The sequence below is a fragment of the Peromyscus maniculatus genome, chromosome 14, assembly GCF_049852395.1.
Source record: "Peromyscus maniculatus bairdii isolate BWxNUB_F1_BW_parent chromosome 14, HU_Pman_BW_mat_3.1, whole genome shotgun sequence".
NCBI classification, from domain to species: Eukaryota; Metazoa; Chordata; class Mammalia; order Rodentia; family Cricetidae; genus Peromyscus; species Peromyscus maniculatus.
This window is the reverse complement of record NC_134865.1, coordinates 50,462,713-50,480,484: the sequence shown is the minus strand read 5'-3', so window position 1 is coordinate 50,480,484 and position 17,772 is coordinate 50,462,713. Positions and strand designations below refer to the sequence as shown.

The following is a 17,772-nucleotide window of genomic DNA, read 5'->3' as shown; positions in this document are numbered from 1 at the left end:
GAGTGAGGAAAAGGTAAAAAGATAACAGCACCGATTTCTAGGAGTTTGGCTAAGGAAAAGATACTTCTAACCAACATTTAAAAATGGACAGAGGTTAAACTGGCCAACACTATGAGTGTAATGGAGTAATAGATGAACTGCTGTCATTTCCCCCCTGATCTTTGAAACTCCCATTATGTCAGCTGGATGTGGTGAGTCACACCTATAATCCCAACACTTTGATCTAATGTCAAGGGGAAAGAATATTGGGCATATAGGGGGAGGAGGTAGTTTGGAAAGATCCATACTGTCAGGGGTCTTCCCCAGCCAGATTCTGTTCTGGAGGGCTATACTTCCTGGGCTCACCTCCACAGATTGACTCTGACTCTGTTATTCAACCTGCATTAGAACCACATATCTTTTGGATTCTTAAGATTGACTCTCTTATCTATGTTATTTAGGAAGTAGAAGATAGTCCAAAGGATTATACATTTTTAAATGTGCCCTTTGAAAAAAGTTTTATGGATTCATTTTTAGGTGATATCAGATGTGACTTAAGACATGCCATTTCAAATACCAACTGACCATTTCCAGCCTTTTTCTATGAGTTTTCTCTGAGGTAATTTAAGTCCTTTATCATTAGGGAAATTTGAAAGGCAAACTATTGCATTGAAAAAAATTACAAGAACTTGGTTTGGGTCTCAGTTTCACTGTGAGCAGTGGGCTGCCTGTGAGCAAGTTTCCAAACTCTCTGAACCTGATGAAGTTTCCATTTTCATAAAAGAATGAAATATTGACCTGATCAACTTGTGAGCTTGAAATATATAACATGCCTGGCTCATGTCAGATGTTCATTCACAGTTAGTGAGATTTTGTTCAGTTTGGGTTTGCTTAATGCTCCAATTAAGTGGCCAGATTTTTTTTTAAATCTGATGTGTGAAGATTAATCACAAGAGCCTTTCATTTTCAAGATCTCTTCCAAAGTCTCTGAACCCTTTTCTGAATTTAAAACTTCCAACCATTTCTGGAAATAGAGACTTTTCCCAAATTATATATGATCAGAGTCCCATAGAATATGGATCTGCCCTGGGTTAGATAGGATACAAGCCTTCCCTACATATCCTCTACATCAAAGCTTCTTTTAAGACAATTTTTACAAATACTTTTGCTAAAGTTTTCAGTGTCACTTGAAGGTTGTGTGTGACAGAAATATGATATTAAATTAGAAAAGCCACAGCATGTTAATTCATGTTGGTCGTCCTAGGACTAGCCACAAAAAAATTTCAATTGAATGAAGGTGAGTAAAATGTTCACTGTTAAAAGGAGGTGGTGGGTAGACTAGTTATTATTAATAGCATCTTAGACTACATATGTGGCAGGTGGTAGCAAATAGTAAAGGACAAAAATGGCATTGCTCACTGAAGCATAGCCTCTTTAAATTTCATGTTGTGACATTTGGCAGGCAGAACTATGATAGAATATTAAAACATTTAATGGGCAGGCAGCATCCCAACTCACCTTCCTCTCTGCCCTTGCTTGTGAATGATTCCAAGAGGAAGAACACTTGCTATTCTGATGTAGTATTTTCTACAGCCAATCAGCAATGTTTATTTCCTAACATTCTGATGCTCATGTCTTCAACCTGGAGTATGAATTCCAAGGAGTATCTTTGCCTTATAATGATGTGTGTGGATATTACAGTGAAAAGCTTTTCACAAGAAGCAATCCTCCAAACCAGAGGCCAAGTAGTATTGACAGGGAGTTAGTTGATGTTCTGTATCAGAATCTAGTACAGGAAAAAAGGAGGGTGACATTTTAGATGACCATTAAAGGTGGAGGAACTTGAAGTAATTTTTCTTGAAGTAGAAAGCTAGGTCATCTGCTGATTGGAAATGTTTGGTGAGAAACCCCTGGAAGAGTGATGGCATGAGCTTTGGAATTGCACCTGAGCAGTGGGAAAAGAAAGCCATCCAGGCAGAAGTACAAAATACCGCTTTATAGTGCTAAAGGTCAAATTGACTTTGGAAGCTGAAGATCTGTCATGCTCTGAATCAGTAGTTATACACTTTCTCCTATTAGTAACTGGCAAACTGAAAGCTATAATTGAGGAAAACATGGTGGATTCTTGCCTGGAACCTGGCAGAACCAATAAGCAGAAATTCAGGGAAGAAGGGTCTGAGAATGTTGGTGAGAGTGTCCCATCAAAAGGTTTGCCTCAGGCCGGGCGGCGGCGGTGCACACCTTTAATCCCAGCACTCGGGAGGCAGAGCCAGGTGGAGCTCTGTGAGTTCAAGGCCAGCCTGGCCTACAGAGCAAGTTCCACGACAGGCTCCAAAGCTACACAGAGAAACCCTATCTCGAAAAACAAACAAACAAACAAACAAACCAAAAAAAGTTTGCCTAAGTCTTTGGGGTATTCAGGATACAAAAAATGATAACAAACAAGAGAGAGAACAAACAAGAAAGGAGTTGAGATTGAAGAGTGTGGGGTAGAAGAATAGAGGTTTGAGTCAATGGATGTGCATCTTATGAAATAACTTGTGGAGATTCATCACCAGTTAGATAATCATAGTAACAGTCATAATGTCTTCTGCAGGAACTTTGTATCTTTCGCTTCCTTTCACTGCATAATCACTGAAATTCATGTGCTATCTCAAAATAGGCCTTACAACAGGTTATTCACAATGACCTCATCCAATGTTAGAGCATTTGGTTTTAGTATCTGTTAAGAAAAAGCGTGATTGCTCTATAATTAGAGAACTCTGAACCATTTTAGTGTTAGTTTTGCCAGCGGAAAGTCAAATTAGTCTAATTAAGTCAGGTCTCCAAAAGTAGAGGCAATTATTTTCATATTAATGCCAGAGATTAGGGGGAAAGGAAGAGGGAGAGAGGAAGAGTGGGAGGGAATTACATTTCTATGTTGTTTGTTATAATCGTTTTGTTGGCTCCTTCCCCTTAACTTTTTTTTTTTTTAAATAATTTATTGGGGTTTTGTTTTGTTTTGAGACAGGGTCTCATTATGTAGCCTTGGCTGGCCTGGAGCTCAATAAGTAGACCTTGACCGACCTTGAACTCACAGAGAACTACCTATATCAGCCTCCCAACTGCTGGAATTAAATGCACCACCACACTCTCATTTTTATTTTTAACTGTATGTGTATGTGTGAGTATATGCACATGAGTGTGATACCCAAAGAGGCCAGAAGAGGGCAGTGGATCCCTTGGAGCTAGAGTTACAGGTGGTGATTAGCTGCCTGACTTGGATGTTAGGATCTGAACTTGGGTTCTCTGTAAAAGCAGTTTGCACTCTTAACCACTAAGCTAGCTCTTCAGTTCCCCCAACCCCTTGCTTAGCTCTTTTTATAGTTGTCCCAACCTAGTCTGTACCTACATTTAAAAAGAACACAACCACTTGAGGCAGTTGAGATGAATTTCTGTTACTCTTGGGAGTTTTCAGTTGGTTTTTTTTAAAGTAATACTTTGTCTTAACGTTTCCAGATTCTTGGTATAATGGTCTTCAAACAAGTGTATGAATTTTCACAAAGACTTTTCTTGAAAAGTCTAAGCAAGGTCTGGGAAATGGCTCAGCATGATGAACTGAGTTCAAATCCCAGAACCCATGCAAACATGGCCATGTGTATACCTGTAACCCCAACACTGTAAGATGTGGAGTCAAGAGGATTGATGGTGCTTGCTGGTTTCCAGACAATTCCAGGTTCATTGAGAGATCCTGTCTGAAGGGAATAAGGCAAAGAATAATAGAGCGGGACACTAGACACCCTCCCCTGACCTCCATTGCACAGATGCGCACACTCACAACCCCCCTTCCTGCAACACACACAAAAGAAGAAAGAAAAACAGAGAAGAAAAGGATATTTTTTAGAGAATCTTTTTCTGGACCCTCAGTTTCCACGAGAATTCCCCACTAATATGGATGTGCCCGAGAGTGCTTCTTAGTCTCGTTCCCACCTCCCTTTCCAAGTGTATTTTGCTCACTTAAAGAATGGAATGCATTGTAACCATCTTGAATCTTATTTCAGTGACTTGTTTTGAGAGTATATAAATTTTTTTTAGTTTTTTTACTTAAAATTTTTTTTTATTCATTTCACATACCAACAACAGATCCCACTCTCATCCCTCCTCCCACTCTCCCCACCCCCACATAACCTAGTCTGAGAGTGTATAAATTCTTAAAGGCATTCAAACTTACAATTCAAAATGTTGGTGTGGAGGCTAATAAGAGTAAAGGACCATCAGTGACCAGGAAGTCTGGTTCCACTTCTCTGCTTTCAGCAAAAAGAAGGGCTATCTAATTTGGATTACCAGCTTAGGTTTATTAGAGTTAAATCTTGATAATGAATTACTATTTGAATTTTGGCTTATAATTCAGAAGGAGTTTCAAACATTTGAAAGACACCGCTATAATAAATACCTTATCCCCACTTACTTATTTATATAAACAAGGTTTTTTTTTTTCCCCCAGTGAGGATTACATTAATACAAACAATACGAATGGAATTGATTCTGAAAGGCTATCTCATTCAAGGAGTAAGTATGAACTCATGGACCAACCCGGGGGTGGGGGGTGGGGGATGCTGTCATATTTAATAGAATTGCTTTACTTAGAAACTGTTTTTGGAACAGACAGAACTTTTGTCACAAACATGCTGTGTCAGAAACAGACAAATCGACTTGTATCTTTCTACAGTGTCAGAATTGATTGAATAATAATAAATCCACAGGCGCCTTCCATTTCCTTGGCTGAAGTTTGCCAAGTAGTCTCGGTTTCCCTCGGTAGTTAGTCAAGGAATACACAATCCTTTGATTCCAGTCTTGACTTTCAGTGTCAACAGTCAGATCACACATTGCATGCACTTTTTCTCCAGAAAATGTACTTCTCTGTATCTGGAGATGTAAGCCAAAGGATGGCTGCAAAGGGCTAAAGAGGCTGCCACAGGGTTCAAGGGGTGCCAGAGAGGAGGCCTTCCTGTAAGGAGGAGCAAGCAGGTTGATACAGATGGGGAGAGACTCATTGCCGATGGTTAAGTAAGTCAACAAGCCCTGTTAAAAGGGCTGGTCGCTCGGCCAGGGTTGAGCAGCCTGAGGATCCAGCAGAGCTACCTAAGAGTGGGACCGTGGAGACCATAGGGTCACTGTACAAACCTGGATCCAGACAGATAAATGGGCAAGTAGGCTGTATCAGCTGTGAGGACTGAGCTGAAGCCGCTGGAACAGCTGGGAGTCCTCTGCCTGTGGGTCCCTCAAGCACACTTCACATTGGGTTGGTGGAGACTCACCCTCTTTATGGGTTCAGGTGAGTATGTTACACCTTTTTCTCAGTCTGATATGCTTGAGACTAAAAATGGAGGAAAATGTCGCTTGTAACCTGGGAGCTACCCGGGGCGAGCTTGAAAAACCACTGTATGGAGTATTTTAGAGCTGGAAACAGTCTGATTTCGACAGTTTTGACTGCTGGATGAGAGTCTATTTTATTTAGGTATTGTCAGATATGAGTGTAGACGGTTCATTAAATATAAGTGATTATGAGAGAGATTTATTTGTGAGTTTGAGACAACCCTGGTGTATGTAGTTCTAGGCCAACCAAAAGTATGTAGTAAGAACCTGTCTCAAAAAAAGAAAAGACAGATCTATTTGAAAATATCAATATTATAACATTCCAGAAATTATATTTTTGTACCTAATTAAAATTAGCGTGGAAACATGTAATATTTATTTTGTTATCGGTGTATGGTTGGGGGAATATGCCACAGAGTACATGTGGAGGTCAGAGAACAACTTCGTGGAATCATTTCTCTCCACCCACCCTTAGTGGGGTTCCAGGAATTGATCGCAGTTGTCAGGCTTTGGTGGCAAAAGCTTTTTCTTGTAGAGACATCTTGCCAGCCCTAAAATCAAACATTTTAGGTGTCAACTTAAAAACATGTGACATGGTACCTACTACCTACTTTTCTCCAAAATTTTCTGTAGTATATAAGCAAAATGTCTTAGAGACCACTGCTCTAGGGCAGAAGTTCTCTTTCTTTGATGGGATTTACGAATACCCTGGGGGGAGCTTGTGAAAGCAGCTGGTTTTCAGGCTCAGGTCCCAGAGATTCTCACTGGCGACTGTGTGGCTTTAACAAGTGTTCCCTGGTGATTCTGACATGAATCCCGTGGACCTATCTTCAGGAAAAACTGCCTCAAATTTTCTTCTTCAATCACAATGAATCAGCAGAAAGGCAACATGACTTGGGTAAGTTTTTTTTTTTTTCTTTTTTTTCTGGGCCATCTGTAAAAGTGCTGCTTCTGACTTTTATGTTCTGTCACACTTGCACCCTTCAACTTAGATGCCCTCAGAGTTCTACTGCAGAGGAGGAAGCATTCCAGCATTTGTAAAGAGAATGATTCAGAACATGATCCCATGGTGAACTCTCCCTGGCCGTCACTACTGTCCATAGATGGCCATGTATCACACATTTCTTTCAGAATAAGTGAAAGAATGTTTTTGTTGGGTAGGGGAACACTGGACAGATTAGTAGGCCACATTTGTTTTTATTTCCTTATGTTTCAATAGGGAGCTCAGAGGCAATTTTGAATATTTCAGCCTTAACTCCTGCATAAGACCTAATTTCTTGGTCTTGATTTTTTTTAATTAGTTTCTTAAATTATTTTTCATATTTTCATAAACCACCTGACCCTTTGTTAGTAAGTATAGAGAAAAAAAGTTTACCTCTGTGTATATTTTTAAATATGTGGATACATAGATTAGACCAAAAGGTTTTTTTGTTTTGTTTGGTTTGGTTTTGGCTTTTTGTTATTGTTCGTGGTGTGGTGGTGGTAGTGGTATTGGTTTACTCACATGTGCCTATAAAGAAACTTTGCTTCTAGAAGGCTGGACTGATGAACTTCAGTATAATATTTTGGGGCACCCCACTGAAAGGCATATTGGGATTTCAGGACCACAGTCAGGTTGAGGGAAGTAAGAGATCAAATGCATTCAGAAGAAATGGAAGTTAAGTGCCCAGACAGACTTCAGCCCCATCAAGGAGCTGTACAACTGTAGTTAGTAGCAAGTGGAAAAAGAAAGTGGAATCTCTCAAGAGGGAGTAGTTAAGTCGGTCAGTAAGAGTTTACAGATACACAGAATTCACCTGAAAGAAAATCTAGAGGATTCTTAACAGGATGGTAACTATGATGGTGCCAGGATTTCTCCAAATACATTTAAAATCTTTTAAGAACCCTTGACAACAATTTTTGTTTTGTAAAAGATAAAGGCTAAAAAGGAACTCAAGAACCATTTATTTGTCCTACAGTTTTTATTATCTTTCTTTGACAATTTCATCCATGTATATAATGTGTTCTGATTACTCTCTCCCCCACATCTTGCATTTCTTTAGACTAGACTTGCCTAGCCTTAAGTTTATATAGAAAAATGAGACAAAAAAATTGTTCTTAGGATTTGCCAGGTTTAGATGGGGGTCCTGCAAAGGATGGGAATCTCCTTTTGTGAATATGAGAAGGATGCTCCTCGTAGTCAGTAGGGCACCTTAGGAGCAAGGCTTGGCAAGGGAAAGGGGTGAAGACAGCTCTCACTTGCTCTTTAATGAGAATGTCTTTATCAGTGAAACAGCTCCATGTCCACACACAGGTTAAACACGTCATATGTGAGAAGGTAGGATGAGAGGTAACACTGTGAGACAGCAGAGGCCTTGTCTACAGTGTGCTATGAGGATGGAGCTTCAGCTCCACTGAAAATACGACTCAGTCCTTTTGATACCTAATCATTTTCAAGAGAAGATAGAAGTCTAGATGTTTTGTGTGACCTCCTGACTTTTTGGTTTTTGTTTTTTTGGGGTTTTTTTGTTTGTTGGTTGGTTTGTTTGTTTTGAAACAGGGTTTCTCTATATAGCCTTGATTGTCCTGGTACTCTGTCTGTAAACCAGGCTGGCCTCAAACTCAGAGATCCACCTGACTCTGCCTCCCCGAGTGCTGGGATTAAAGGTGTGGGCCACTGGTGGGAGCCATGTGACTTCTTTGGGAAACAAGGCCTGAGAATAGCACAAACGGCTCTCCTTGTGGCAAAGTCCTGGAGACCCTGCTCCACTTGGCAAAGACCCATGGACAGTTTGCTGTGTGATTCCGGGCATGACCCCAGGGGCATATGTGCTACCTGGTCTCCTAGTTTGCACCGTGCTAGCCATACTGCCAGCCTGAATGAATCACAGTAGGTCATGAAGTTTAATATTACATATTTGCATAACTGTTCTGGAAAGAATGATTTTAGTCACACGTGTCTTTGAGAATTGTTATTAAATAGATGGTATCAAGAGTTAATGGGAACAAGGAATGAAGTAGAACCATAGAAACCCACAGTTTCCTCATTTCTAGTAACTGTGCCAATACCCCCAAGAAGTTAAGGGAGAAGAGCATGAGAGCAAGGGATAAACAATGCCAGCTATTAAGAGTAAGTTTCCAAGTTATATTGCTTATAGGATAAAAGGAAAAGCCTGGTATATCCCCAGAGGAGATAAAGTAGTACAGAATGTAGAATGAACTGATCCAGCTTTGGCTGGTGATTTAATTGTGAGAACCCAGACGCTACCAGTTGTAAATATTAACCACAAGAGACAAAACTCTCTCTCACCCTGCATGATGCTGTAACTACAAATGCTGCCAACTGGGCACACTGTTCTACCTGTGGGTGTGCCTAGTTAGAAACTTCCTTTGTAGCTTGCAAGACGGCTTATGCTTCCAAGAGTAGAGTTATAGATCTAAAAGGTAATGGCTAGTGGTGGGTGAGCTGGGGGACAGAAAGCAAAAGAGGCAAGGAACAAACTGGTAATTATTGTAACCATTTTTAGAAACTTAAAGAAGCAAAACTGATTGTAAAACAGTTCATGCAAACCATTGAAACTGCATAAATAAAAACAGCCCAGGCTATCCAGGGCCACTTGTTTGAACAACAGGTGGTCACAATTTCATCATGGTGCCAGCTTCACACATCCATCCCAGGTCATTGAACCCGTCTGGAGCAAGGCTTCCAGCAGGCCACCACCGCCCAGCAGATGTCTGACTTTTAAGTGCTGTATGAACCAACTGTTTCTTTGAGGGCTACATTTGACTTGCAGCCTGCATATTTGGGAAAGTCAACTCAATGACATCAGGTTTTGTTTTGGTTTGGTTTTGTTTTTTTTCCTGTACCAAGATTTTCTTTTTGCATTGAAATAGTTTTCAAAAGAAGCATTTACATGTAGATAGTTAAACTGCATTTTGTTTAAAATATATGGAATACCGACTTGCTATCATTTCTCAGTTTGATAGATTTAGACTCAATGTGTCAAGTGAATGGTAGGTAACCCTTCCAAACCAAACCAAACTCAAAGCAACATATACTTTAATACCTGTATTAGCCACTTTTCACTCTTGTGATCAGAATACATGCCAGGATGATTCAAAGGAAGGAAAGTTGAATTTGGCTCCTAGTTTCACAGAGATTTCAGCCTGTCATGGAAAGGGAGCTCATTGCAGAACGGCTAAGCTCAGAGAGGTGAGTGGCAGTGGTTCACTGGGCAGCAAACATAAGACAGAGAAAGTGATCTGCTTCTTCCACCCAGCCTCCACTATTGAAAAGCCACAGTTTTCAAAATAGTGCCCAAGCTGGGGAGTAAGTGCCATAAGCCCATGGGGGACATTGCAAATTCAAAGCATTAGTAGTATCCATTGTTAGGCATTACAGGGAGACCACAGACGAAGCATGTATTAGATAAAATGTAACATTTGTCAAGGCTTAAAGATATATAACGGATCTCAAATTCAGCAATCTAGTCACATTACATGAATGAAATGACATGCAGGTTCAATAGTTGAAACAGAGCAAAGAATTCTCTAAATTTGCTTTAGCTGTGTCTTCGTGTTCTTACGCCACTTTGACAGAAATGATTGGATAGTCTAGAGGTTTTTGCTACTAGTTTTATTTTTAATTTAGTAATAACCATTTGTAATTTTCTAAAAAAATAATTATGTGCCTCTATATTGCTTCAACATCAAATGCTAAAAGAAAGCTGGCATTTGTCAGAGTAGACTTTCTTCTATATTATCAGCATTTTCCTGGAGGTTTTCATTTGCATTTTCAAATAAATAATTAAGGCACTATAAATAATAATTAGGAATATACATAGAAGCAATGTCAGAGCAGAGCTTTTATTTTTAACAACTTTATAGTTCTGATGACAAATTCAAGAATCTTCTGGGTGTATACACTGCTTTTTTACACACATGCACATGCATACACCAATTATTCAATCTTGTTTAAGATACTAACTCATACTTGCTTTACAATTTAGTTTAGGTGCATTATAGCAACCTTTAAATATTATTTTAAAAGCTATCAAAACATTATGAATTACAAAACATTTTAAGTAAATGAAATTTTACTGCATGGGTATGTATATTATAAACCTAATCTATAAACTAAGCAGCTTTTACTAATAAATAAACTAAAGCACATTTCATAGTAGCATATCATGATAATAAAAGATCTGAATTAGAATAGAAACTCTAAATTTTGTAATTCATTAAGAACTATTGACTCCTGTGTCCAAATGGTCACAAAGCTTGATTTAAGGGGTTTATGCTAATTAAAATTTCTTTGGAAATTATAATATAGATAAACACTCAAAAATATGTCTGTCCTGCCTGTAGTTAAGAGCACTTGTTCTTGCAGAGAACCCAGATTGGAGTCCCAGCACCTACATGGTGGCTTATAATTGTCTATCATTCCAGCTCCAGGGGACTGATGCCCTCTTCTGGCCTCCACAGGCACTAGCCACACACATGGTGCTCAGACATGCATGCAGATAAAACACTCACACACATAATAAAATAAAAAAGTCTGCCCTAGAAACAGAGGCATTTTAAAAGATTAAGCATGTTAATAGCTGTGCTGAGAAGTTTCCCCTGAACCCTTTCTTGGGTATGAGATCCTAAGAGACAGATGTGTTCTTTTGTCTTGTTCACTGAACAGACTCACTGGTCATTAAATCAAATTGGAGTGGAGAGTTGAAAGCATCAGCATTTTTTTCAGCTGAAAACTTTTCACGTGTCATGTATAACCGTCATTAATGCACAGCCTTGCTACTTCATTTCACTTTCTTATTGTCTAGTCCAGAGTTAGACTTACAGCTGGTTTGAGTTCAGGCTCTCTTTTCTAGTGGTGAAGAGGTCTAAGGATATATGTCTGATTCCAGGCTGGCTAATGAAACACAAAGGGAAGACCTTTGGTGTTCCTGGGCAAGAGTTTTTCTCTAATAAAAAGAGAAGGAAAAATAAAAAAAAGAAAGAAACCTAAAGAGCACATACATTTACTCTCTACTTTCTTTCCTACTTTGGATACTGTCCCAGAAGGACAGAAAACATGGAGCTACAGTAGCCATTTGGAAACAATGAGATAGAAAGCCAAAAGAATCACAAAGAAACCAAACACCTTGAGATGAAGGAGCTTTGAGATTCTGAAACAACCTTTGAACCACTAGGTCCAGGATTCTTATGACATAATTAGATGCTATTGTTTAATCAATGGCTAGTTGAATTTCTTTTTACTTGTAGCTAAATGTATTCTACCTGTAATACCATATAATTGTATGGCCTGCATTGTGTCAGAGATGGCTCATTCTGACTTGTAAAATAATTACACACTCCCACAATTCTATATCCAGTGACTTCAAGTTGGTAACTTTGGGCTTTACATGATCTATGGTGGAAGTTGTTATGTTACAGAACTGGCCCCAAAGTACAAATTTTTGTTTGGTTTTGTTTTCTCAGAGAACAGGTTATTAATCGTTTATCAGTACCATATTGCTATGGAAAATACATTATCAACTACTGTGCTACATATGACTCTTTTTAAAATCACATCTATGAGGGGCTGGAGAGATGGCTCCATGGCTATGGACACTGGCTGCTCTCCCAGTGGTTCTGGGTTAAGTTCCCAGCACCCACACAGCAGCTACCATGGTCTGTAACTCCAGGAATCCAAAGCCATCTTCTGACCTCAGCAGGCACTGCATGCACATGGGTCATTATTTTGTGTGCACACGTGTATGGGTGTGTATGTGCTGTTGCACACGTGGAGATCAGGGGACAACTTGTAGGAGTTGGTTCTCTCCCTTCTACCATGAGAGTCCTGGCAAGGAAACTCAGGTCATCAGGCCTAACAGTCTGTGCCTCTATCTGCTGGGCCACCTTGCCAGTCCCCTACCATCCTTTAAAGTGATTTTTAAATAAAAAAATTTTTTTTTTGAAAATTTCATACATGACTATTTTGTATTTACAAATAACAAATGGGTAATGAGTATGTCAAAACATTTTAAGTTACAGTATTTTAGAAATGAAAGAGACTAGTAAATTTAAGGGAAGCAAAATAAAGTCTCAAATTATTTTAAAACCAACCCAATATTATGTGTAACTAATTAATAGCAGAGTTAAGTTTACAATTTGACTCTTGCTTTCAAAAACTTTTGTGGTGGATTAGAATCCAGAGCCTCACATATGTTAGCCAAGCAGCCTATATTTAGCTATTCTATTAGCCATTACAATTTGATTCTTTATTCCCATTTTAGTGAACGTACCAGTATACCACAGAGCACTATATAATTTATATAACAGTGATAATAACAATAATTCATTGCTTGCCATATCTAGCCTCAAATTAAAATAGTAAGTTGGGGATGCATGATTTTCTATAAATGCATCAGCTTAGGTTTCATAATGCATATAATCTGCGTTTAATTAGATATTCCAAAATTTGGTCTATTCAGCAAAGATGCAGCTCTTGAAGAAGGCTGACATATGGGAAGTGTGAACGTGAGATCACAAGCTGCCAACAACCTTTAATCATCATTATTCACAGTAAGTCCTGATGAGTAACCAGATGATCAGAATGAGCTTTGTCTGCCCAAGTGCATCAAGTATCCTCTCACAGAGGGAATGAGCTGCCCACAGTCCTTCTCCAATGGCCAGAGAATTGTCAGCCCAAGTCTGAGATCTTCTACTCAAGTAAAAATCACTGGACAGTCTTGAAAGATAGAAATTGCACTGTGAGTTGAAATGCATTCTTTAAAGAATAGTGGCTGAACCCCTGAGACAATATAAGGCTGACAACTCAAGTCTGAAACAGTTGGACACATCTGCCAGCAAAGATCAGATAATGAAGATACTCAAAATTTGTCAAAACTTCCCAGTACTGGTGAAAGTTAAAACTGGAACATTTCTGGAAAGTAATTAGGTGATATACTACATATCAAAAAACTTAATAAACGTGTTGCAAAATTTTGTTATGTTAACTGTGGGAGAATATGAATAAAATAATTTACTATGTTTCTATTTGAGGAGACAGTTCAATTTGCAAAATGTAAAGAAATGTTTATGGGGAGATTTTATGGCAGGTAAAAGTGCTTGTTGCACAGCATGAGGTTCCGAGTTCAGTTCTCCAGCACCTACATAAAAGGGGTATGTGTACACACACACACACACACACACACACACACACGCACGCACGCACGCACGCACGCACACACACACAACAAAACAAGTTTTCTCTTAAAATTGTATTTATTTTGCATGTATGTGGTGTATGTTGTTTGTAGTGTGTGTATCCACATGTTCATGTGGATGCGTATATTAGTACATTCAGGGACACATGGATGTGGGGGCCGGAGATCTCCTCAGTTGCTCTCCACTTTACTTGTCTAGACAGGGTCTCTCACTGAATCCTGCACTCAATGATGCCAGGCCTGCTGGCCAGAGAGCTCCAGGGACCTGCTTCTCTCAGCCTTCCCAGTGCTGGGGTTATAGGCAGGCACCACTCAGCATGCCTTTTTTTATGTGAGATGGAGATACAAACTCAGGTCCTCTTGCTTGCCTGGCAGGCAGGCACTTTACTAATTGACCCATATTACCAGCCCACTTAGTATTCATGTCAGAAATTGTAATCTTGGTGACTAATTTTACAGAAGTTTGATAGCTGTAAAGATTAATGAGCATTAATTATAGATTTGTGAAAATTGGAAACAACTTAAAAGTCTAGGAACTGTGAGATAAATGAATTAATTTTGATGTATCCAGGCAATGACATTTAATGGAGCCATTAGAATAATATTTTAGGGATGTTTGAGAAAATGCTAAAAATACAATGTCAAGTAAAAAATATGAGATGTTAGACTCCATTTGTGTATGTTTTTGGAAGTCTGAAAAATGCATTAAAATCAAGATTTTTTTTTAAAAGTATGTCATTCCTCCTTTTTTCTGAAAATTTCAAGTTTCTCTAATGAGCATGTGTAAATCTTTAAAATTAAAAAATTGTTCTTATAAAATCAAATCATACTAATTGTATAAGTAGAAAGTACAGTGAGTAAGCTTTTCAAACATTCCACTAAAGGGAACCCCATGATCACTAAATGAGCTTTTTATGGCTTGTGTAATGGCAGAATGGGCCACAAGTTGAGTATTGTGAAATTGTTTTTAAAATGAAGTATCTTAAAATTGAAAAGAAAAAAGTGTAGTGTAAAAGAAAGAAGATATGGAAACACATATTTATAAAGATTATATGAAATTAAAAACAAAACTCTTCAAGTCACTTGGAAAACATTCTGATGACAAAGGACAACTGTCTCAATTAGCATTAAAATTGAAAACTATGTTCCCTCTTCACGTCCCCATGAAACAAAGTGGACTGACTGACAGGGGCTGACTCTATGGGTATCATAGAGCTGGGGGAAGAAGAGAGACGCAGGTGTTAGGAATTGAGAAGGGGCTGGAGAAATGGCTCAGCCGTGAAGAGTTGCTTGTGCACATGATGAAGATGGGAGTTTGGATCCCACCATCCCCGGAACAAGAAGAGTGTCCTACACAATGTTTAGGACTCCATCTCCAAGAGATCTGATGCCCTCTTCTGGCCTCCGTATCTCTCTCTCTCTCTCTCTCTCTCTCTCTCTCTCTCTCTCTCTCTCTCTCTCTCTCTCTCTCACACACACACACACACACACACACACACACACACACACACACACAGAGAGTCTTGTAAAAAATCAAGTAGGTTAAAAAAGAGTGTTTCAGGAACAGCTGCTGTTCTGGAGACAGTACGGGAAAAGGACTGAAACATGAGTGTTCTGTATTCAGAGCGCATTCTTCTCTTTAGAGTTGCTATCAAGAATCCAAAAGAATGAAGAATGAAGAGAGTACTAATGATTACTTTGGGACTCCCCAGCCGTGGGTCTTTGAATATGAGAATGGGCGAAGTGAGGCTTAACCCAAATTATCTGGGTTACAGCACGATCCCCAAACTTAATACCTTGGTTGTCCCAGGTAGGTAGTTATGCAGCTTTAGAAATCTGGACACTGTTTTCACATGACCTTAAAAACCCTAGTCTAGACTAGTGGCTGTCAATGTTTTTCTCTCTCTGATTATACCTGGGACAGATGACATTCTCCTATGCATACACCCTTGGTATATGTAGTATTGAGATATCTCTTAATTTTGTTCTCACCAATCTAAGAAATTAATACTAGTGAATGTAGTGTTTGTTGTAAAGAAACCTTCACTGCACTTCAGTCTGCTTTAGAAAATGGTGATTCATTCATAAATTTCGGTTCTCTAACAGGCTCATCTTTGGGCAGGACGACTAAGGCAATTTCCCTGAAGCTCAGACTAAGAGGCAGGACTGTGTAGGTGTTATACCTTATTCTTTCTGTCTAAATGTAATTAAAACCACTCTCAAGATTTCTGTCTATAATGATATGCAAGGCAGCTGATAGTGCAGTCTCCTTTCAAGCAGGATTATCTTGAGCAGGCAAGGGCTGGGGAGCCCGAGGCCCGCAGCTGTCTGGGTATGGCTTTGTACTTTTCTCCAGATCAAATTGCAAATAATATCACTTGCAAGAAGGCTATATTTTCATTTAAAATGGGCTCCTTTGCTTTGAAATCACACATGAAAGAACGATGCTTGGCAATCTTTATTCATTGATCAATAAATTATTTAAGCATCCTCAATTGATGGGCCCTATTCCAGCTCTAGGAATTTAGCAGTGCTGAAGGGAGGCCTACGAGACTGACCTCTGTGCTGGAGAAGAGAACAGTGGTCGAGCACCTGTCTAGCATGGGTGAGGCCTTCGGGTCCAACCTGATCTCTGCAAAAAACAAATACAAAAACAGAAACAAAACCTTTCAAAGAAATTACAACAGTGAAGACTGATCTCTACTTTCCTTCCAGTGGGTGGAGACAGCTATTAGACAAGAAGCAAAACTGAAATATTGTTGTCGGATTTGTTCACTCATTTCATTCATTCATTCATGTAGGTGGTTTTCCTGTCCCACAGCCGCTCTTAATTAAACACACAGAGGCTTATATTAATTATAAATGCTCAATCAATAGTTCAGGCTTGTTACTAGCTAGCTCTTACATTTTAAATTAACCCATATTCCTTATTTACACTCTGCCACGTGTTGGTATCTTTATTAGCATGGCACATTCATTTCTTGCTCCCTCTGCATCTGGCTGGCTATTTGACTGGCTCCACCCTTCTTCCCAGCATTCTCAGTCTGGCTGTCCCACCTATACTTCCTGCCTGGCTACCAGCCAGTCAGTTCTTTATTAACCAATGAGAGTAATATATATTCATACTGTACATAAGGATTATTCCACAGCACATTTACTTACCTAACATGTACTGAAAACAACTAATATGTCCCAAGTGTTCTAAATATCTTCACATGAATTATCCCTTTAAATTTAACCCTGAGTAAAAGTATGTTCTGATTGTTGTTGTTTTTTTCTTTTACAAATCCATAAATAGTGTAATTCACTGTAACAATCAAAAGTTAGGAAGGAATCAACATATCCAATATAGGAAACTTACTGTATTAATTATAAGAATTCATTATAAAATGACAAATTAAATAGCTAGTGTAAGGACTTCTGTGTACTGATATGGAACACTACCTAAGAGAAAGTGTTTTTTTTTCCTACACTTTATTATAAAAAACAAAAACAAACTTGCAAGCAGGGCATTGTGATGCAGACCTGTGACTGTAGCACATCTATGAGCACATCCAACTAGGAAGCAGAAATAGACCGATCTCTGTGAGTCAAGGTCAGCCTGGTCTACAGAGGAAGTTGAGGACAGCCAAGGCTACATAGACACTGTCCAAAAACAACCCTAAAAGAAAAGAAACCCTTGCAAATAATTAAAAGGCCACACACCAAAAATAACTAGATTCCAAGATTTTAAAACTCAATGAACTCTACAGTTAAAATAGGCATGGAATGTCACATTCAGTTTTGTAGTTTCAACATTGAATATATTTTATGCACTTATCTATCACCAAAACCAAAAAGTTCATGACAGAATCATAACCAGAAAAACAATTAGCCTTATTTCTTCTCTCATAACTTGTATCCACTGCCTGCATTCAGTCCTTCCTCGTCACCTTATTCTTAGCCCTTCTTGTTCTCTGTTCTTCATATTATACTATACCCATACATATATTTATTTAGCTATATACAAATATTATTGGCTAGATTTCATATATAAGGGAGAACATGCAGTTTCTTTTCTTTGATTGTATGACCTCACGTTCTAAATGTATCCATTTTTCTGCAAATTTATCTTCATTTTTTATATAAAGCAGTATTCTTTGTATGAGCAGCACTCAATTATATATACTGAATATTCATTATCCGTCTGTTGATGGACAACTCAGTTGATTCCAATTCTCTGTAGTTGGCAAAGCAGCAATAA

The 17,772-nt window shown here is 38.8% G+C and overlaps 1 long non-coding RNA gene across 3 annotated transcripts; it reads left to right on the top strand.

The window, feature by feature from the left end:
• The first annotated feature begins 6 nt into the window (after window positions 1-6).
• LOC121822397 (uncharacterized) lies at window positions 7-13,319 on the top strand. Of its 3 annotated transcripts, none has more exons than XR_013044580.1 (3): window positions 7-191; window positions 4,463-4,527; window positions 12,795-13,319. It is a non-coding gene; the product is annotated as an uncharacterized LOC121822397 (long non-coding RNA). The 3 variants fall into 3 exon arrangements; XR_013044582.1 differs by having other exon boundaries at window positions 6,169-13,319; XR_013044581.1 differs by having other exon boundaries at window positions 4,866-13,319.
• The last annotated feature ends 4,453 nt before the right edge of the window (window positions 13,320-17,772 follow it).